The following is a 10,117-nucleotide window of genomic DNA, read 5'->3' on the forward strand; positions in this document are numbered from 1 at the left end:
CTCTGAGGCCTAGGCACTATCCTCCCTGGAATAATTCAAACAAAAAGATATCTAAAAGTCCACTAGTTAGATGCAAATATATGTTAGCGATGTCCCCTTAAATTGTGAAATTCACAACTCATACTACTGCACTGAGGAGCCCTGTAGACAAGACAACTGCTCTAGATTCTTTGAATATGAGGCTTCAGCTTGAATTCCTCAGGCATGTGATCTTTTCTTCTTTTCCAGTGTTTCACATGGGTGATGGCCACCATTCAGCCATCTGGACAGGTATCTGATAATCATATTCTCATTCTCATAGTTCATTACTCCATAGTACACTGTGTAGAAAAAAGGAGAATCTGTTGCCTTCTTCTTGGATGCAAAGTAATGTAAATTAGTGAATGGGTTGTGTTTTTCTTTAGCCTCTGAAACAGTCCCTTTTTAGGACATTCCCTCTTACTGTTTTCTAACCTCAGTCAGGTTGGTAGCACCATCGTGCTCTCTCAACTCACTGCCTCCTCATGACTTTCTCAGGAGAAGATGAGATATTGGTTATTTACACCTGAATAGGGATGTAAGTCAGTCAATCAAATATTAACTGAGGGCACAGTATGTGCTAGACACTGAGAAATAAACAGTGAGCAAAAGAGACATGGTTCCTGCTTCCACAGGGCTTACATTTTACTGAGGAAGAAAGCCATTAAAGAAATACTTGCAGACTGACATTTAAATAATTATACTACCTGGTGACCGTAGAAGAGGGAAACTTCACTTTAGTCTGAGGGCACATAAAATGCCTTTTTTAGGAAATTATACATAAGCTGAAACATAAAGTATTAATGGCAATTGCAAGAGAATAATGGCTTGTTTTCAAGGGGACAGAAATGTAGTTGGAAGAGTCAGAAAGTTTGCGGAAGTGAGAGCCTTCCTTAGATAGACAAAGACGAAAGAGAAAAGGCTCAACATGAAGCTGGAGATCAAAGTAAGAGTCAAAGCACACACTGACATCTGCTAAGATTTAGGCCATTTTATGTTCATATATCAAATTGTCAAGTGACGTTTTCCTCATGTAAAGATCTTTCAAGCATCAAAGAGCAAATTAAATGAGTGTTTTTAGAAATTGAGAATTTCTCTGTGCCAGGCTGACCCTCTCAGGAAAAAGCCTAAGTGTTCCAGGTCACATTAGAAACAATTCAAGTTGAGTTGCCCTTGGCCCAAAAGTCTAGCATTTTGGGAGATGTACTTTCTCCAAAAGCCATTAGGTATGATTTAGGTAATTGATTCTCTGCAATACTTATTTTTCTCGAGAAAAACACAATTCCACCACTAAAGAACTGAGTGAACAAGTGAAAAACACTTATATTTGCTGAGGTTCAATTTCCTCATATGTATATTGAGGCTAATACCACCTGCTTCCAGGATTGTATAGTGATTATATATCAACCAATTTAGTAGGAAACTTTGAAACTAAAAACTACCTAGAAAATATCAGGAGTTATATGAATGCCACATTTGTATATAACCTTTGTATGAGACTTGCTAATAGTCCAAAGGACCTAGATAGTCAGAATCATGGTAGCTTAAATTTGTTAGGGTCTCTTATGATGTATCCAGTCCCATTTATTACTCTATTACTATCCCATTTTAGAGATACAAAAATTGAGGCTTAGAGAATTGAATAAATTGCTCAGGATTTCATAGCTAGAAAATAATGTAGCCCTCTTTAAATTGAATAGTTGTTTCAAAAGCTGTATTTGACATGAGCTTCTGTTTGGAAGTGTAAAGTTTGTCCACAAGCCCCTCAACGCCAAGTGTTCCTACATTCTCTTCTTGTTCATTCATCAAAACTTTATATCCATAAAGGATGTGACATGCATTCACATTAAGAGCTAGGTAACTTGTGGTTTAATGTTTTCCTTGTGGAGTCTAAAACACTCTGATGGGAATATAACCAACAGTGGGATTACAGGTATTGTCAAGAGGTGGGAGAGGAGCTATGATTCCACTGCAGCCTTTCCAGAGGCTGTCTGATGACCGTAGACATGTGGTCACTAGTTCCATACAGGGAAGGCCTCATACAGATGTTGTTGGATGTTTCAGGTTTTTTCTTTTACTAAGTCTGGGAAAACATAGTTCTTCCAGCATAAAGCTAAGTTTATTTTAGGAAAAGAAAGAATAAAGTGGAGAATTAACTACAATTTAGTTTTCTTTATCTGAAAAGTAGAAGGCTCTTAGACAATTTTAAGATCCCATTTGTTTCTTTCTTGAGTCTATATAAATTATTGATCTTCCTTTCCCTTCACCTTTTTAAGCAGAATATAAGAAAGTGTTTTCAGTTAAAATGGCGGTAAAGATGTACTAAGTCCCCTACCAGAGATTAAAAGGTACTCTAGATCAGGAGATGGCAAACCGGGGTCCATGGACCAGATCCTGCCCACTGTCTGATTTTATAAAAAGAGTTTTATTGGAGCGCAGTCACCCGTCTTTGTTTTCATATTGTCTGTGGCAGCTTTTGCACAACAACTCCAGAGTTGCATAGTGGCCAAAAAGACTTTATGGCCCACAAAGCCTAAAATATTTGCTATCCGCCCACCACTGCTCTAGATGAATTGAGAATTAAATTGATATAACGTGTGGTACAGAAAGACATTTGAGGGTCAGTCTGAGAGACAGGTTAACCAAGAGGGCCAACTATATAAGCCTAAGTGGGAAAAATCAGAAGGCAGTGGGGATGCTGATGACACAGCAGGGAGAGGAGTGGACTAAGGAAACAGAGTGCAATGACTGAGCGGAATATGTAAGGGAGCAGGGTATGGTCCCGAAGAAGGGGCAGTCAGGGACCAGGGTAGTACAATAGAGCAGAGTATAATCAAAGCACAGAGAGCAGTCAGGCAGCAGGAGCCGATGTAGGCAGGGACCAGCCAGCTGAATGCAGCAAGAAGCAGGATGTGAGTATAGTCAGCGAGTGAGGGTAGTCAGGGAGCCAGTGTAGTCACAGAGCCAAGAGTAGTTAAGAAGTTGAAGGTAGACACAGAGCAGAGTGTCATCAGGGAGCAGGGTATAGTCAGGTGGCAGAATGTAGTCACAGAAAAGAGTGCAGCCAGGGAGCAGGAGGTAGTCAGGGAGAAAAGCCTAGGCAGGGAGAAGGGTGTAGGCAGGGAGTCATGAAACAGAGTGTGGTCAAAAAGCAGAGTGCAGCCAGGGATCAGGGTGGAGTCAGGGCGCAGGGTGTTGTCAGAGAGCACAATGTAGGAAGAGAGGCAATATGGTAGGGAAGTGAATGCAATCATGGAGCAGATTGAAGTCATGAGCTCAGTGTTTTCTGGGACCAGAGTGTGGTCAGAGAGCAGAGGGTATTCAGGAAGCAGGGCAAAACCAAGGAGCAGAGTATAGTTAGGGATTAGGGTATAGTCAGGGAGCAGGACACAGTCAGGTGGCAGGATGCTGTCAGGGACTAGTATATATTTTGGCAGCAGGGTGGATAGTCAGGGAGTAATGTGTGGTCAGCAAACTGGGTGCAGTCAAGGGGAAGTGTATAGGCAGAAAACAGAGTATAGACAGGGAGTAGGGTGTAGTCACAAACAGAACATGGTTAGGGAGCAGAGTGTGGTCAGGAAGCAGAATGTAGTCAGAGAGCAGGTGTAGTCCAGGAGCAGGGTGTAGTCAGGGATCAGGTTTGGTCAGGGAGTGGGTGTTGCCTGTGAGCTGGCTGTTGTTAGGCAGTCAGGGAGGCAACTCTAGAGCCTCAAAGAGTCAGCAAGCTGGCGCTAGTGAGATGGAGACAACAAGTTTGAGTTTGAATTCTAGGTCAGAGTCTGTTTACCCTCTGGGCTCCCCACCTTAGCACTACAGAGAGAGGCATCGAGTGCCTATTTAGAAGCAGGCACTGTGCTAAATGTTCTTCTACCTGCCGGCTGCACAAGTGCCTGGACCACGGACAGGTGCTATTATGGGCTAAAGGAAATTACAGAGCTACAAAGATGGAAACTGGTTTGTGAATGATGCCAAGGCACTGGATTCTGGGAAAGCCTGACTCTAAGTGGCTATGCTTTGTGTTTATGCAAATAATAATGAGAATAATTATGAAATTCGATACATGTGTACCTGCCAGCTTTAGTCATTCTGCACAATGTTAGTTGAAACTCATTGTGTATCAAGAAAAGAGCAGAGTTTTATGTAATGAAATATAATGCTTTATTCAAAATGGGTTGTCAGCTTCAGAGAATAGCAGGAATGTTGTACAGTAAATTAAACCTTGAGTAGTTGGAGGATTTTCCCCCATACTGCCAGCTGTTAATACAGTTTGACAATAAACCTAATCAAAATCACGTAGCTTAATTGCCTTTGATGCATTCATAATTGTATTTACCAGGACTTTAATACACAACACACACATGAGCCTCGATACACAACACACAAAATCCTCCCACACATGAGGAATTAGAAAATAATTTAAAGAGGTACTTATTAGAAAGTAAATGCTGCAGTGAGGTTTTTTAAAAATATTTTCATGTTACATCTTGAGATAAATGTGTGGGTTTCTTTGTAATTCTCTCATATATTCTATGCTTAGTAATAAGTAGTTCCTCTGAATATGCTGAGTAAATCCAGCTAGTATGAAACATTCATTACCTTATAAAATGAAAGCTAAGTGAAGCTGTCAAACGGAAGAACAATTCTACCCTTTGACTCAGTTGTTAGAAACAATAGCATTTTCTTGGAAACCATGATCTTGCAGAAGACTGCAGTTTTCAAGTGAGTGTTCCTGAGTGAACAAACGTCCTCCATATTGTCCTTTGATGCAAACATTTGAGAAGAGACTGAGAAGAGAAGGAAAAATTTCCATCTGCCCTGGTCAATGAAGGACCTCTGACCTGGGTTTTGGAGCAGCTTTATTTTGGTTAGTCTAAAACATTTATCCAGAATCTATAACACTGAAGCCCTATCAGCAAGCAAAGGGAGCAGGGGAGTCAAAATCGTCATCAGGGCAAACTTTTAAAAACGAGAACTCAATAGTGAGGAAATCTTCCAGAAAGCACCTCATCCACTTTCCTAGTCTGTTACTTAGTCAACAGTAGAATAGAGTGGTTTCCTGTGGAGAGACCACCTCTCTGTAGGTTTGTTTGGCAAGTTATCTTTTGATGTCTATACTCTCTACAGCTTTCGAATGATATTTTGTCTTTTCATGCCTTGTTCTCCTTTACAAACCTACTATTCTCAAACTAGTATAGTCACTGGCCCACACATACTTGCATGATGTCACCTCTGTAGAGTTCCTCTTTCCTAAAACAAATTTCCCTCTTCACTCATTAAAATCACACTCACTCTTGAAGACTAAGGTCAAAATTGACTGGTTCTATAAAACTTTCCTGAATACCCAAACCTAAAATGATCTTTCCTCTGAGTATTTGTTTTACTTCTCGTGTGTGCCTTTGATGCAGATGGTACCTCTAAGTTTCCCACATTAGAATGGCCTATTTCATTTCTGCATGACTTAGGTTTGGTCACTCACTCTACACGTTTAAAAGCTGTGATCATAAAAGCTGTGATTTTTGTGAACGTACAATGGTATTAAGCAAACATAGTCTCCAGAAGTTTACCCACTTGAGATATATGTGCTGGATTCCATATTTGGGGCAGAGGGGAAGGGGTTGGGCAAGAGGTTAGTCAGAAATATGGACGTGGATTTCAGTGTTACAGCAAGAGGTGAGAGTCAAGTTCATTGCAGCAGCCACAGCCTGGAACCTATCAGCCTCCTCCACCAGTTCCCATTTACGAGAGGACTTCTTTTTCACTGTATCATCTCCCTAAGATTGTTACAGAAGACTCAAGATTTTTTTCTCTCCTTGTCTTCTTCTTTCATTAGACTCCGAATAAGGTTAATTTTTTTTTAAGTGAGTTTATAATAGTTTACATCAATGTGAAATTTCAGTTGTACATTCTTTTTTTTTTGAAGATTGGCACCTGAGCTAACAACTGTTGCCAATCTTCTTTTTTTTTCCTGCTTTTTGTCCTCAAATCCCCGCAGTACATAGTTATTTATTTTAGTTGTGGGCCCTTCTAGTTGTAGCATGTGGGACGCCGCCTCAGTGTGGCCTGACGAGCAGTGCCATGTCCACACCCAGGATCCGAACCAGCAAAACCCTAAGCTGCCAAAGCTGAGCGCGGGAACTTAACCATTCGGCCACAGGGCCTGGCCCTGTACATTATTTCTTGACTGTCACCACATAAGTGCTCCCCTTCACCCTCTGTGCGCACCCCCCACCCCCTTCCCCTGGTAACCACTGAACTGTTTTCTTTGTCCATGTGTTTGTTCACATTCCACATATGAGTGAAATCATCTGGTGTTTGTCTTTCTCAGTCTGGCTTATTTTGCTTAGCATAATTCCCTCCAGGTCCATCCATGTTGTTGCAAATGGGATGATTTTATCTTTTTTATGGGTGCGTAGTATTCCATTGTATATATATATATATATATATATATATATATATATATATAACATCCTCTTTATCCAATCATCAGTCAACAGGCACTCGGATTGTTTCCATGTCTTGGCTATTGTGAATAGTGCTGCAATGAACATAGGGGCGCATATGTTACTTTGGATTGTTGATTTCAGATTGTTTGGATAGATAGCCAGTAGTGGGATAGTTGGGTCATATGGTAGCTCTAGTTTTAGTTTTTTGAAGAGTCTCCATACTGTTTTCCATAGTGGCTGGACCAGTTTGCATTCCTACCAGCAGTGTATGAGGGTTCCCTTTTCTCCACACCCTCTCCAATATTTGTTATTTTTAGTCTTAGCGATTATAGCCATTTGACAGGCATAAGGTAGTATCTTAGTATAGTTTTGATTTGCTGAATAAAATTAATTTTTATTGGTTTAAATTTCTTTACCTTACTCAGAATAACAAAATTTGATAAACGACAATCAAAACATTCTTCTCTCCCTGTCAGACTTGCCAGAACAAAATCTTTGCTTTTCCTACATTTTTAACAAAAGCCTGTTATTAAACTCTGTTGTCTAACCCTGAAATAATCTGTATGAATTCTCTTTTTTTTTTTTTAAAGATTTTATCTTTTTCCTTTTTCTCCCCAAAGCCCCCAGGTACATAGTTGTATATTCTTCGTTGTGGGTCCTTCCAGTTGTGGCATGTGGGACGCTGCCTCAGCGTGGTTTGATGAGCAGTGCCATGCCCGCGCCCAGGATACGAACCAACAAAACACTGGGCCGCCTTCAGCGGAGCGCGCAAACTTAACCACTCGGCCACAGGGCCAGCCCCTGTATGAATTCTCTTTTTAAGAGGCTTATAGAAAAAAATATTAACTGGAAAACACTAACACATTTCTCACCCTTTCTCTTGTTTTCACAGGGTTGAAGGTCAAAACAGAACTTTAAAAAATGTTCTGTGGAGTCATCCACTTGCCAATTAACTTTTACTGATTTGTATGGATAGTTTGCACCTTCAGGGACTGTCTTACTCAGTTTGGGCTACAATAACAACATATCATGATTTAAACAACAAACATATTTCTCGCATTTCTAGAAGCTGGGAAGTCCAAGATCAAGGTGCTGACAGATTTGATGTCTGGACAGGGCTTTCTTGCTATGTCTTCACGTGGTTGAGACAAAGAGAGAGAGTGAGCTCTGGACTCTTGCTCTTTTTATAAGAGTGCTATCTCATCGGGGCCTTGCCTTTATGATCTCATCTAAACCTGATTACCTCCCAAAGACCCCATCTGCAAATGCCATCATCCTGGGGATTAGGGCATCAGCATATGAATTTGGGGAGGACATAAGAATTCAGTCCACAGCAGAGACATTGTACTTTTTGGAGATAGGAATCCAATCATTACCTTTGCCTTTGTCTCTGATTTCCCTCCACCAACCCCCAGCATGAAAGGCACTACATCACTCATGCCTTTTTTGAATCTAGCCAGCAATGATCAAGAGCTTACTATATACCTGGAACTGTTCAAAATGCTGGTGACACAGAGACGAATAGTATCAAGCATCAGCCACGAAGGCAGTCATTCTCAAGTTAGGGGGACAAAAATGTGCATAAATGGTTACAAGTCAGTGTGGGGAATGCTAGAATAGAAGTATGTTTCTGTGATTTGTGAATACTAAGAAAGGAGTGACTAACTTCCTTATTCAAATAAGATAAGTCATTCAGTTGGGCAGAAACCAGATGAGAATAAATGAGTGAGAAACCAGATCGTAAAGAATCTTACATATCACACTAAGTTTATCCTCTTTTATAAATGATGGAGAGCTGGGAGTGAAATTTTAGACTGACATCAGAAAGCTAAAGAAGTGTGCCCATCTGGTCAGCCAGTGGATGTTTTCTGATTGATTTAGTGAAGTGGAGTCAATACAAAGGGGACACACAAGAGAGAACTTTCAGGACGAAGAAACCGTCGTTTCTGGTACTGGAGTGATAGAAACCTAACTTTATCCCATTGAACTGTACATTAAAAGGTGTAAAGTAATGTAATCAAAGCAAACAAAAACAAACAAAAGATGACCTAAGTAATTTTGGAAAAAGTTGTTTGACTGGAAAGTATAAGACCATCAACAAAAAGAATTATACATAAACGTTGTACTCTGGTTTGTAAGTTCTTTCTTAGGGGAGTGCAGATAAACAATTCTGAACCCACTATACACAGATACTGAGGGTGAACAAATAAGTAAATGGATGGCAGATGGCGGGAGCCAGTTTTCTCACTGTTGGAGAGGGAAGTTAGGGATAAACAAGAAAGTTAGGCTGGAATAAACCTTGTGCTACTGAATTAGAGACAGAGACATAAGTATGGTCTTAAATTTTGCCTAATATGTCGACAGAGGGGTAGATACAGAGACAATTATAGATATAGGTAGATGTATGAGTTAATATACATAAATATATTCCCTGTTCCACCTGCTCAAAGTCTCTAGAAGTAATGAAATTTGAGGGGCAATGAGCACACCCAGCACCCAGGTCTTGGTTTCTGAATACCATGCTCCAATAAAATTAACTAGGGCTTCTTGGAGAAATGGCTGATTCCAGGGCCAGGGCAAGGAAATTAAAAGATGATCCTGGAACACCTTCTGGTATCCAGAAAGTGAAGAAGTTTTCAAAAAACAAAAGGATGCATGTGTGTCAAACGGATACAGGAACCAGCTTGAGAAGCTTCCAGCGGCCAAATCTGGAACGATATGAGCAACAGAATAAATGATGTAGTATTGGATTATTACCCAAAGTATAAAATATATATATATGAGTCTATACAGATATAAATAAATTATTGAATAAATTAAAAAGGAGAAGAAATAAATCTCTTTTTTTTCTTGAGGAAGATTAACCCTGAGCTAACATCTCTGCCAATCTTCTTCTACTTTTTGGTATATGGAACACCTCTTCAGCGTGGTTGGTGAGTGGAATAGGTCCACACCTGGGATCCAAACTGGTGAACCCTTGCTGCTGAAACGGAGTGCACGGAACTTTACCCAGCTACAGGGCTGGGCCCAGAAATAAATCTTTTAAGGAAAACTCAAACAAAAGGATACTGAGGTTTATTGCTTAAAGAGACACTTGTCTTCTCTATGCTCCAACAATTCCTTTTGTGCGCTTAAAAAAATAGAACAAATAAAATAAACTTTGAGGAAAGGGTGAATATCTCAACACCGAATGAGTCCACTTTGTCACTTAAACTCAGTCATTCCCTGTTCATGCCAGACCTCTTGCCTGTAATGCTCTTACTCTTTCATACCTGATCCATTCTTCATAGCCTGGTTCAAGTATCATATTTTTCCTCTAAAACTTAATGAATGTCAAACCAGCATGGTGCAGAAGGGAAAGGCCTTAATACATCTTTGCTGATTTGAGTTGATCAAGCTCAGACGAACTTTCTTCTCATTATACCTAATAAGACTTGTTGTATACCCTGTAATACCTAGAACAGTGTATACACTAGGTATTCGAAGAAGATATCTTTGACTGTTGGATTAAGTCTTGTTTACTGTTTCCAGGAAAGAAAACACCAAAGACAGCAGCAACAAAGCTTGCTCTGGCACCATTTCTAGTCCTTTATCATTCAGAACCTACTAATGTGGAAACTGCTAGATGCAATAAGGAAGTCAGAGTTGAATAAAAC

The sequence above is a fragment of the Equus caballus genome, chromosome 15, assembly GCF_041296265.1.
Source record: "Equus caballus isolate H_3958 breed thoroughbred chromosome 15, TB-T2T, whole genome shotgun sequence".
Taxonomy (NCBI): Eukaryota; Metazoa; Chordata; class Mammalia; order Perissodactyla; family Equidae; genus Equus; species Equus caballus.